The 9,552-nt window shown below is 37.3% G+C and overlaps 1 non-coding gene across 1 annotated transcript; it reads left to right on the top strand.

Moving 5' to 3' along the window:
- Positions 1-360: 360 nt before the first annotated feature.
- Positions 361-464, top strand: LOC112763983 (small nucleolar RNA R71). Its single transcript, XR_003182972.1, has one exon. It is a non-coding gene; the product is annotated as a small nucleolar RNA R71 (small nucleolar RNA).
- The last annotated feature ends 9,088 nt before the right edge of the window (positions 465-9,552 follow it).

Below are 9,552 nucleotides of genomic sequence, written 5' to 3'. Positions count from 1 at the left end.
TTCTCAGGATCATAAGCTTCTTCAGAAGCTGCCTCTCTAGTACTGTTGGATGCATGTTGCCATCCATTCAGATTTTGAGAGATCATGTTAACCTGTTGAGTCAACACTTTGTTCTGAGCCAATATGGCATTCAGAGCATCAATTTCAAGAACTCCTTTCTTCTGAGGTATCCCATTATTCACGGAATTCCTCTCAGAAGTGTACATGAATTGGTTGTTTGCAACCATATCAATGAGTTCTTGAGCCTCTTCAGGCGTTTTCTTTAGGCGAATAGATCCACCTGCAGAATGGTCCAATGACATTTTCGAAAATTCAGAGAGACCATAATAGAATATATCTAATATGGTCCATTCTGAAAATATGTCAGATGGACATCTTTTGGTCAGCTGCTTGTATCTTTCCCAAGCTTCATAGAGGGATTCACCATCTTTCTGTTTGAAGGTTTGAACATCCACTCTCAGCTTGCTCAGCTTTTGAGGAGGAAAGAATTTATCCAAGAAGGCTGTGACCAGCTTATCCCAGGAGTCCAGGCTATCCTTGGGTTGTGAATCCAACCATATTCTAGCTCTGTCTCTTACAGCAAAAGGGAAAAGCATGAGTCTGTAGACTTCAGGATCAACTCCATTTGTCTTTACAGTCTCACAGATCTGTAAGAACTCAGTTAAAAACTGATAAGGATCTTCAGATGGAAGTCCATAAAACTTGCAGTTTTATTGCATTAAGGCAACTAGCTGAGGTTTCAGCTCAAAGTTATTGGCTCCAATGGCAGGAATGGAGATGCTTCTTCCATCAAATTTGGACGTTGGTTTTGTGAAGTCACCAAGCATTCTCCTTGCATTATTATTATTTTCGGCTGCCATCTCCTTCTCTTGTTCGAAAATTTCTGAAAGGTTGTTTCTGGATTGTTGTAATTTAGTTTCTCTTAGTTTCCTTTTCAGAGTCCTTTCAGGTTCAGGATCAATTTCAACAAGAGTGCCTTTTTCCCTGTTCCTGCTCATATGAAAGAGAAGAAAGCAAGAAAAGAAAGAGGAATCCTCTATGTCACAGTATAGAGATTCCTTTATGTTAGTAGAAAAAGAAAAGGGAGAAGAGTAAAGAAGAATGAATAGTCTGTATAAGGAGTAAGGATAGGGGAGGTGAAGAGAAGTGTTAGTAAATAAATAATTAAATAAAATAAGAAAAGAGAGGGAGAATTTCGAAAATAATTTTGAAAAAGGGGTTAGTATTTTCAAAAATTAGAGATAAATGTAATTAAAATTAAAACATGAAACATTTAGTTTAAAGAATTTTTTTGAAAAAAGAGAGAGATATTTTCGAAAATTAGAGAGGAAAGAGTAGTTAGGTGGTTTTGAAAAAGATAAGAAACAAACAAAAAGTCAAATAGTTAGTTGAAAAAGATATTAAAGTCAAATTTGAAAAGATAAGAAGATAAGAAGTTAGATAAGATATTTTGAAATCAAATTTTGAAAAAGATAAAATTTTTGAAAAAGATAAGATAAAAGATAAAAAGATCTAATTTTTAAAATGACTTAACTAACAAGAAACTACAAGATAAGATTTGAACCTTTCTTAACAAGAAAGTAACAAACTTCAAATTTTTGAACCAATCACATTAATTGTTAGCTAATTTTTGAAAATTTGATATAAAGATAAGAAAAAGATTTTGAAAATAATTTGAAAAAGATTTTTGAAATTTTCGAAAAATAAGAAAAAAATGGAAAATATATGATTTTTGAAAAAGATTTTGAAAAGATAAGATTTTTAAAATTGAATTTTTGACTTGACTTGTAAGAAACAACTAATTTTGAAAATTTTTGACCAAGTCAACCCAAAATTTCAAAAATTTGGAGAGAAAAAAGGAAAAGATATTTTTTTGATTTTTGAATTTTTAATGATGAGAGAGAAAAACACAACATGACCCAAAACTTAAAAATTTTGGATCAAAACACATGATGCATGCAAGAACACTATGAATGTCAAGATGAACACCAAGAACACTTTGAAGATCATGATGAACATCAAGAACAAAATTTTGAAAAATTTTTGATGCAAAGAAAACATGCAAGACACCAAACTTAAAAATCTTTAATGCATGGACTCTAACAAACAAAAAATGCACATGAAAAACAACAAACAACATAAAACAAGAAATCATCAAGATTAAACAAGAAGACTTGTCAAGAACAACTTGAAGATCATGAAGAACATCATGAATGCATGAATTTTCGAAAAATGCAAGAAATTTTTTTTAAAACATGCAAGACACCAAACTTAAAAATTGACTCAAGACTCAAACAAGAAACATAAAATATTTTTGATTTTTATGATTTTCTAATTTTTTTTTGGATTTTTATTAATTTTTGTTTTCGAAAATATTTTTGGAAAAACGAAAAAGAAAAGAAAAATTTTGAAAAAGATTTTTGAAAAGAAAATTACCTAATCTGAGCAACAAGATGATCCTTCAGTTGTCCAAACTCAACAATCCCCGGCAACGGCGCCAAAAACTTGGTGGACGAAATTGTGATCCTCTTTGTATTTGCATGAGATTTAAAAATTGGCTCTATTGGAATTTATGATCACAACTTCATTCAACTTAACCAGCCAGTGTACTAGGTCATCCAAGTAATACCTTACGTGAGTAAGGGTCGATCCCACAGAGATTGTTGGTATGAAGCAAGCTATGGTCATCTTGTAAATCTCAGTTAGGCATATTAAATTGGTTTATGGATTTTCGAATAATTAATAATAAATAGAAAATAAAAAGGGATAGAAATACTTATGTAAATCAATAGTGGGAATTTCAGATAGGCGTATGGAGATGCTGTGCTCCTCTTGAATCTCTACTTTCTCAGTGCTTTCATCCAATTCTTCTTACTCCTTTCCATGGCAAGCTTTATGTAGGGCATCATCGTTGTCAATGGCTACATCCCATCCTCTCAGTGAAAATGGTCCTATGCTCTATCACAGCACGGCTAATCATCTGTCAGTTCTCAATCAGGTTGGAATAGAATCCCTTGATTCTTTTGCGCTTGTCATCACGCCCAGCCTTCAGGAGTTTGAAGCTTGTCACAGTCATTCAATCCCGGAATCCTACTCGGAATACCATAGACAAGGTTTAGACTTTCCGGATCCTCATGAATGCCGCCATCTATCTAACTTATACCACGAAGATTCTGTTGGGGAATCTAAGAGATATGTGCCCGGCCTAAAGTAGAACGGAAGTGGTTGTCAATCACGCGCATTCATAGGTGAGAATGATGATGAGTGTCACGGATCATCACATTCATCAAAGTGTTGTGCAACGTATATCTTGGAATAAGAATAAAAGAGAATTGAATAGAAAGTAATAATAATTGTATTGAAACTTGAGGTACAGCAGAGCTCCACACCCTTAATCTATGGTGTGCAGAAACTCCACCGTTGAAAATACATAAGTGAAAGGTTCAGGCATGGCCGAATGGCCAGCCCCCAAAATGTGATCAATAGTCTCCTAAGATGAAGGATGAAACAAAACTGAGACCAAAGATGAAACGTGGTCAAAAGACGACTAATACATTAGCAAAAAGTCTTATTTATACTAAACTAGCTACTAGGGTTTACATGAGTAAGTAATTGATGCATAAATCCACTTCCGGGGCCCACTTGGTGTATGTTTGGGCTGAGCTTGATCTATCCACGAGCTGAGGCCTCTCTTGGAGTTGAACTCCAAGTTATAACGTGTTTTGGGCGTTCAACTCCGGATCATGACGTTTTTCTGGCGTTTAACTCCAGACAGCAGCATGTACTTGGCGTTCAACACCAAGTTACGTCATCAATTTCCGAATAAAGTATGAGCTATTATATATTTCTGGAAAACTCTGGATGTCTACTTTCCAACGCCATTGAGAGCGTGCCATTTGGAGTTCTGTAGCTCCAGAAAATCCATTTCGAGTGCAGGGAGGTCAGATTCCAACAGCATCAGCAGTCCTTTTGTCAGTCTTTTTCAGAGTTTTGCTCAAGTCCCTCAATTTCAGCCAGAAATTACCTGAAATCACAGAAAAACACACAAACTCATAGTAAAGTCCAGAAATGTGAATTTAACATAAAAACTAATGAAAACATCCCTAAAAGTAGATTGAACTTACTAAAAACTACCTAAAAACAATGCCAAAAAGCGTATGAATTATCCGCTCATGAACCTGCATCTGAAAAAAAATAGATTATGGAATGAGAACCGAAGGTTCTCAGTATAATAACAGTGCCCAGTGATGTAAGATATAAGACTCCTGGATGCCAAAGACAATCCTAGAGCTTCATATCCATCATGAGATTCAAGCTTAAAACATAATTAAATTTAAAACCTTAACCATAATGAAAAAGGGTAATCTAACTTAGGGGATTTCTAAGTCTAACGATTCTCTGCTATCCCACAGCCTTCGCCAGCCTAACCGCCATGCGATCCCATTGCCATCGCCTTCCGAACCTCCTCAATCCCAGTAGAAAGCACAAGTATAAGCATGGATATCAAGTAATTCAATAAGCAATTAGGCATGTTATACAGCTAGGCAAACAATACAAGTCGGCAAAGAAAACAAACAGATAGAAGATGCACATGATGAATGTCTGTCCTATTTGGTTGTGATATCACATCGTCTGTTCAATTGTCAACTCGACACATCTCCATGGAGATGTCGCTCTTCGGTCTCATATTGGGAACTCTTGAGATATTGTGCCCGGAACACGGTCCAGGATATAGTTCCTGCACACTCTAGTGATTCCGAAGTGATGCGAGCGGGATACTCTTGCCACGGACCTCACATCTCAACGTAAGCGGGATAAACCAACTGTCCTTATGCCGCCACCGCGACCTTGACAAACGGGATTAACCAACCGTCCTTGCCAAGCGCATAGCGTCTCAACATTCTCAATTTAAAATATTACATCAGTGGTTTTCAAAATCATTTTATTCAGTATTTAGTAGTTCACTACTTCAACAATTCATTGTCAGTAATCATCAACACAATACTCCGCCTTCTCACTCAATCAAATCCGTCCTCAGTACTCCAGAAACCTATGTCTCCGTTTTTTAAATTCATGTAAAATTCATCTAATTATGTCACTAATTCTCTTTCAAAATTCCTTAAGCATAACTACAAAACATTACCCTTAAACCGCATCTTGGAGAAGTTTAGAAAGTTTGGAGAACCCTTAAAAACAAAGGAAATCATTTTTCAGCCAAACAGGGGTCTCACGTACACATGTTGTTGAAAAAGGGGTGGTCGCATATGCCACCACCTGCTCACATACGCAAGTGTCCCAACCTAAATGGGTTGCTCGTGTTGCATTTTAAAATTCACGTACGCAAAGGCTTCATTTTTAATAGCTCGTGTACGCCTACAATGCGTCGCGTACGTGAGATGCCCAACCCGAATGGTTTGGTCGCGTCGCGTGCACTGTGTCGCGTACGCATGGGTTAAAAATCAGTTTACTCGCGTACACAAGTTACCCAACCCGAATGGTTTGCTCGCCTCGCGTGCCTCCTGTCGCGTATGCAGCTCATAGCAGACATAGAAAAATTCCAAATGCTGCAGAATTCAATTTTTGGCACCAAACTTTGAACAGTCATAACTTCCTCTACGAAATTCAATTTTCTACAAACTTGATATCAATTTAAAGATCTTAAAGCCATGTTTAATTTAAAATAAAGTTCATTTAATTTCAAGCTTGGAGGCTCAAGTTATGATACGTCAAATTTCCTCAAAAACTGGTTTTTACCAAAAACAAGATTCTCAACTTTCCGAAATTAACAACCAAACTAAACCAAAACCACACCAAACCTCAAATCACCTCAGAATTTGCCCTTTTGTGTCTCATTTTACCAATCTTATCAAATTTTCACTCACATTACATGATACTAAATCTCAATTATCCAATATATCACACTAAAACCATTTCTCAACCAACAGAATCACCCATCATCATTATATCACTACCAATCATAATAATCAACCTCATTCAACCTCAATTTCAATCTTCAACATCATTTATCAATATCAATACCATAATTCATCAAAATAACCAAATCATCACATCATCATACATCATCATTCAACAAATTCAACAATAAATTCAATCCAAACCTATCCTATGGGTCACTAGCCTAAGTGTCCAGAAATATTATATATTACATAGAGAAAACCTAAACCATACTTTGGCTGGTTCCCAATATGCACTAACTCACCAAGTTGAGTCCAACTCAAGCCTCCAATCACCAGCAACCAATCCAAAGCTCCAATTAAATGCCAACAATCACAACTTCAAGCTATATACACATAATTCATAACCAATCAACCTAGGGTTCATCATAATCATAATTTCACAAGGGTTGATAATAAACTCACCTTACCCAATATTGATTGGGTCAAACCCAATAGGAACCAAAGACTAGAGTATACCTAAACACCCAAAATCATAAAATTTCACTCAACAGAAAACCCAAAACTTTAAATTTATGAAAGGAAAGGTTGTGATAGGATTCGTGATTTTCTTACCAATTTCTTGTGTGGATTTTGTAGAGCTTTTTGTGGTGATCATATGGCCACAAACGGTGCGACGATCGGAGCTCCGTAGCTCAAGTTATGAGCTTGTGAAGTTGTGTGTGAATAGTGGCAATGGTGGTTTCTCTCCTTCCCAACTCAGTTGCATGTGTTTAGTGTGTTTGTCTATGTTGTGTGCTGAATGAGTCAAGTGTGGGGTGTTAAATGTCTTGGGCTTGGGCTCAACTTGGGCCTGGTTTAACCCGTTAGTATTTTTGGCTCGTTTGGCCCAATTTTAGGACAAACTTTTAATATTAATGCCCGATTTTTAATTCTAAATATTTTTCTAAGGTTTTTCTACTGTTTTTATTATTCTCGCACAGTACCGGACCGATTTAAGCTGGTACTGCCGGTAATATTTACTGGTTGTATTTTTATGCAGTTCTTCGCAGAAAATTACATTTTTTAACTCAGAAAAATCTACTAAGTCCAAAAATCATATTTAAATTTCCTAATTCACATTCTAAATTTTTGGAACCTATTTTAGGCAAATTTAATTATTTAATTCATCGGTTAAATAATCGCAGTTCTTACATTCTCCCCACCAAATAAGAAAACTTGTCCCAAAAATTTAGTGATTACCTGAGAATAACTCGTGATAATCCTTCCGCATCTCAGACTCTAACTCCCAAGTATGTTCTTCAACTCCTGCTCGTTTCCAAGACACTTTAACCAACTGAACTTCCTTTCCTCGCAGTTTCTTCACACTATTGTTGTCAATACGCGCCGGTGTTACTTGAAATGTCAAGTTCTCCCTCAACTCGACCGACTCGGGTTCTAACACATGAGCCGCATCCGAAGTGTACTTACGGAGTTGTGACATGTGAAATACGTCAGGCAAGTTAGACAAGTGAGGCAGTAAAGCTACTTAATATGCCACCGGCCCAAAATTGCCTCAGAATCTTGAACGGTCCAATGAATCTTGGATTCAACTTCATGGTCTTAATTGCCCTTCCAATCCCAGTTGTCAGAGTAACCTTCAGAAACACATGCTCACTCATTTCAAATTCCAACAGTTTCCTTCTCTGATCTGCATGACTTTTCTGTCGGTTCTGTGCAGTTAAAATCATTGCTTGAATCTTTTTAATCTTTTTAGTAGTCTCCGCTACCAAAATCAAGACCCAATACACTTGCTTCACTGGTCTCATACCAACACATTGGAGATTGGCACTCCGTCCATACAAAGCCTCATACGAGCCATCCCAATACTCGCATGAAAGCTGTTGTTCTACGCAAACTCTACCAATGGCATGTAACGGTTCCAACTTTCCGATTGATCCAAGACACACGCCCTTAGCATATCTTCCAATGTCTGAATAGCCCGTTCTGACTGTCCATCCGTTTGCGGATGATATGCCGTGCTGAGACATAGCCTTGTACCGAAAGCTCTTTGGAAAGTTTCCCAAAACCTTGATGTGAATCGAGGATCACGGTCTGACACTATGCTCGATGACACTCCGTGCAATCTTACAATCTCCTTGATGTACAACCTTGCCAATTCCTCCATAGAGTAGTTCACTCAGATAGGCAGAAAATGAGTGGACTTGGTTAAGCGATCCACGATCACCAAATCGCATCAAATCCTGATCTAGTCCTTGGTAAACCATTCACAAAATCTATTGCAATTCCTTTCCACTTCTACTGAGGAATCTCAATTGGCTGTAACATTCTCGACAGTCTCTGGTGCTCTATCTTCACCTTCTGACACGTCAAACACTTAGATATTATTGTAGCTACATCATTCTTCATCCCAAGCCACCAAAACATCTTCTTTAAGTCATAGTACATCTTTGTACTTCCTGGATGAATAGAAAACCCACTGTTGTGAGCTTCCGATAATAATTCTTGTCTCAAACTTCCAACATCTGGCACACAGATTCTCCCCTTATACCTCCATAACTCTTCATCATCCTTAGTAAATTCTTCATACCTCTTCTTACTAACTGATTGAAATAATCGTTGAAGTTCTTGCTCATTTTGCTGAGCCCTCTGAATCTTTGACTTAAAGGTACTTGAAATTTGCAACTGGTTCAAACAAGCTATTACGGTAACTTCACCAAGGTCCAAATTGAGATCTGCAAATTTATCCACTAACTCCTCCTCTTTGATCCTCATCCAATCTATCGTCAAAGACTTCCGACTTAATACGTCTGCCACCACGTTTGCCTTCCCAGGGTGATAACTTAGTTTAAAATCATAATCTTTCAGTAGCTCCATCTACCTCCTCTGATGCATATTGAGCTCTTTCTGATGAAAGATGTACTTAAGACTCTTTTGATCAGAAAGGATGCTAAACCTCACTCCATACAAGTGGTGCCTCCAAATCTTTAATGCAAACACAATCATCACCAATTCCAAGTCATGAGTTGAGTAATTCACTTCATGTGGTCTCAGCTGACGCGATGGATAAGCCACTACATTTTGGTGTTGCATCAACACGCAACCCAAACGCTTCAAAGAAGCATCACAGTATACTTCAAACGGTTCTGCGGTTCTGGAAAAATTAAAATAGGCACTAAAGTTAACTTTTGTTTCAAAGTATGAAGACCCTCCTCACAGTCTGATGTCCACACAAACGATACCTCCTTCCGGGTTAACTTAGTCATCAGTAGTGCAATCTGGGAAAATCCCTCGATGAATCTTCAGTAATATTCGGCCAAGCCCAAGAAACTCCTAACCTCAGTCACTGTAGTTGGTCTCTTCCATTCTATCACCACCTTCACTTTCGAAGGGTCCACTGCTATTCCGTCGTAACTCACCACGTGATCTAAGAACTTCACTTCTTCTTTTTAAAACTCACACTTTGATAATTTGGCATCCAATTTCTGCTCCTTCCAAATTTGCAACACAATTATCAAGTGTTCCTCGTGCTCCTTTGCCGTCTTAGAATAAATTAAGATGTCATCTATGAAAACCACCACGAATTTGTCTAAGAAGGAATGAAACACTCTATTCATGTAATCCATGAACACAGCAG

Source organism: Arachis hypogaea, chromosome 2 (assembly GCF_003086295.3).
Source record: "Arachis hypogaea cultivar Tifrunner chromosome 2, arahy.Tifrunner.gnm2.J5K5, whole genome shotgun sequence".
Lineage (NCBI taxonomy): Eukaryota > Viridiplantae > Streptophyta > Magnoliopsida > Fabales > Fabaceae > Arachis > Arachis hypogaea.
The sequence above is the reverse complement of the archived record's forward strand: the minus strand, read 5'-3'. Positions and strand labels throughout refer to the sequence as shown.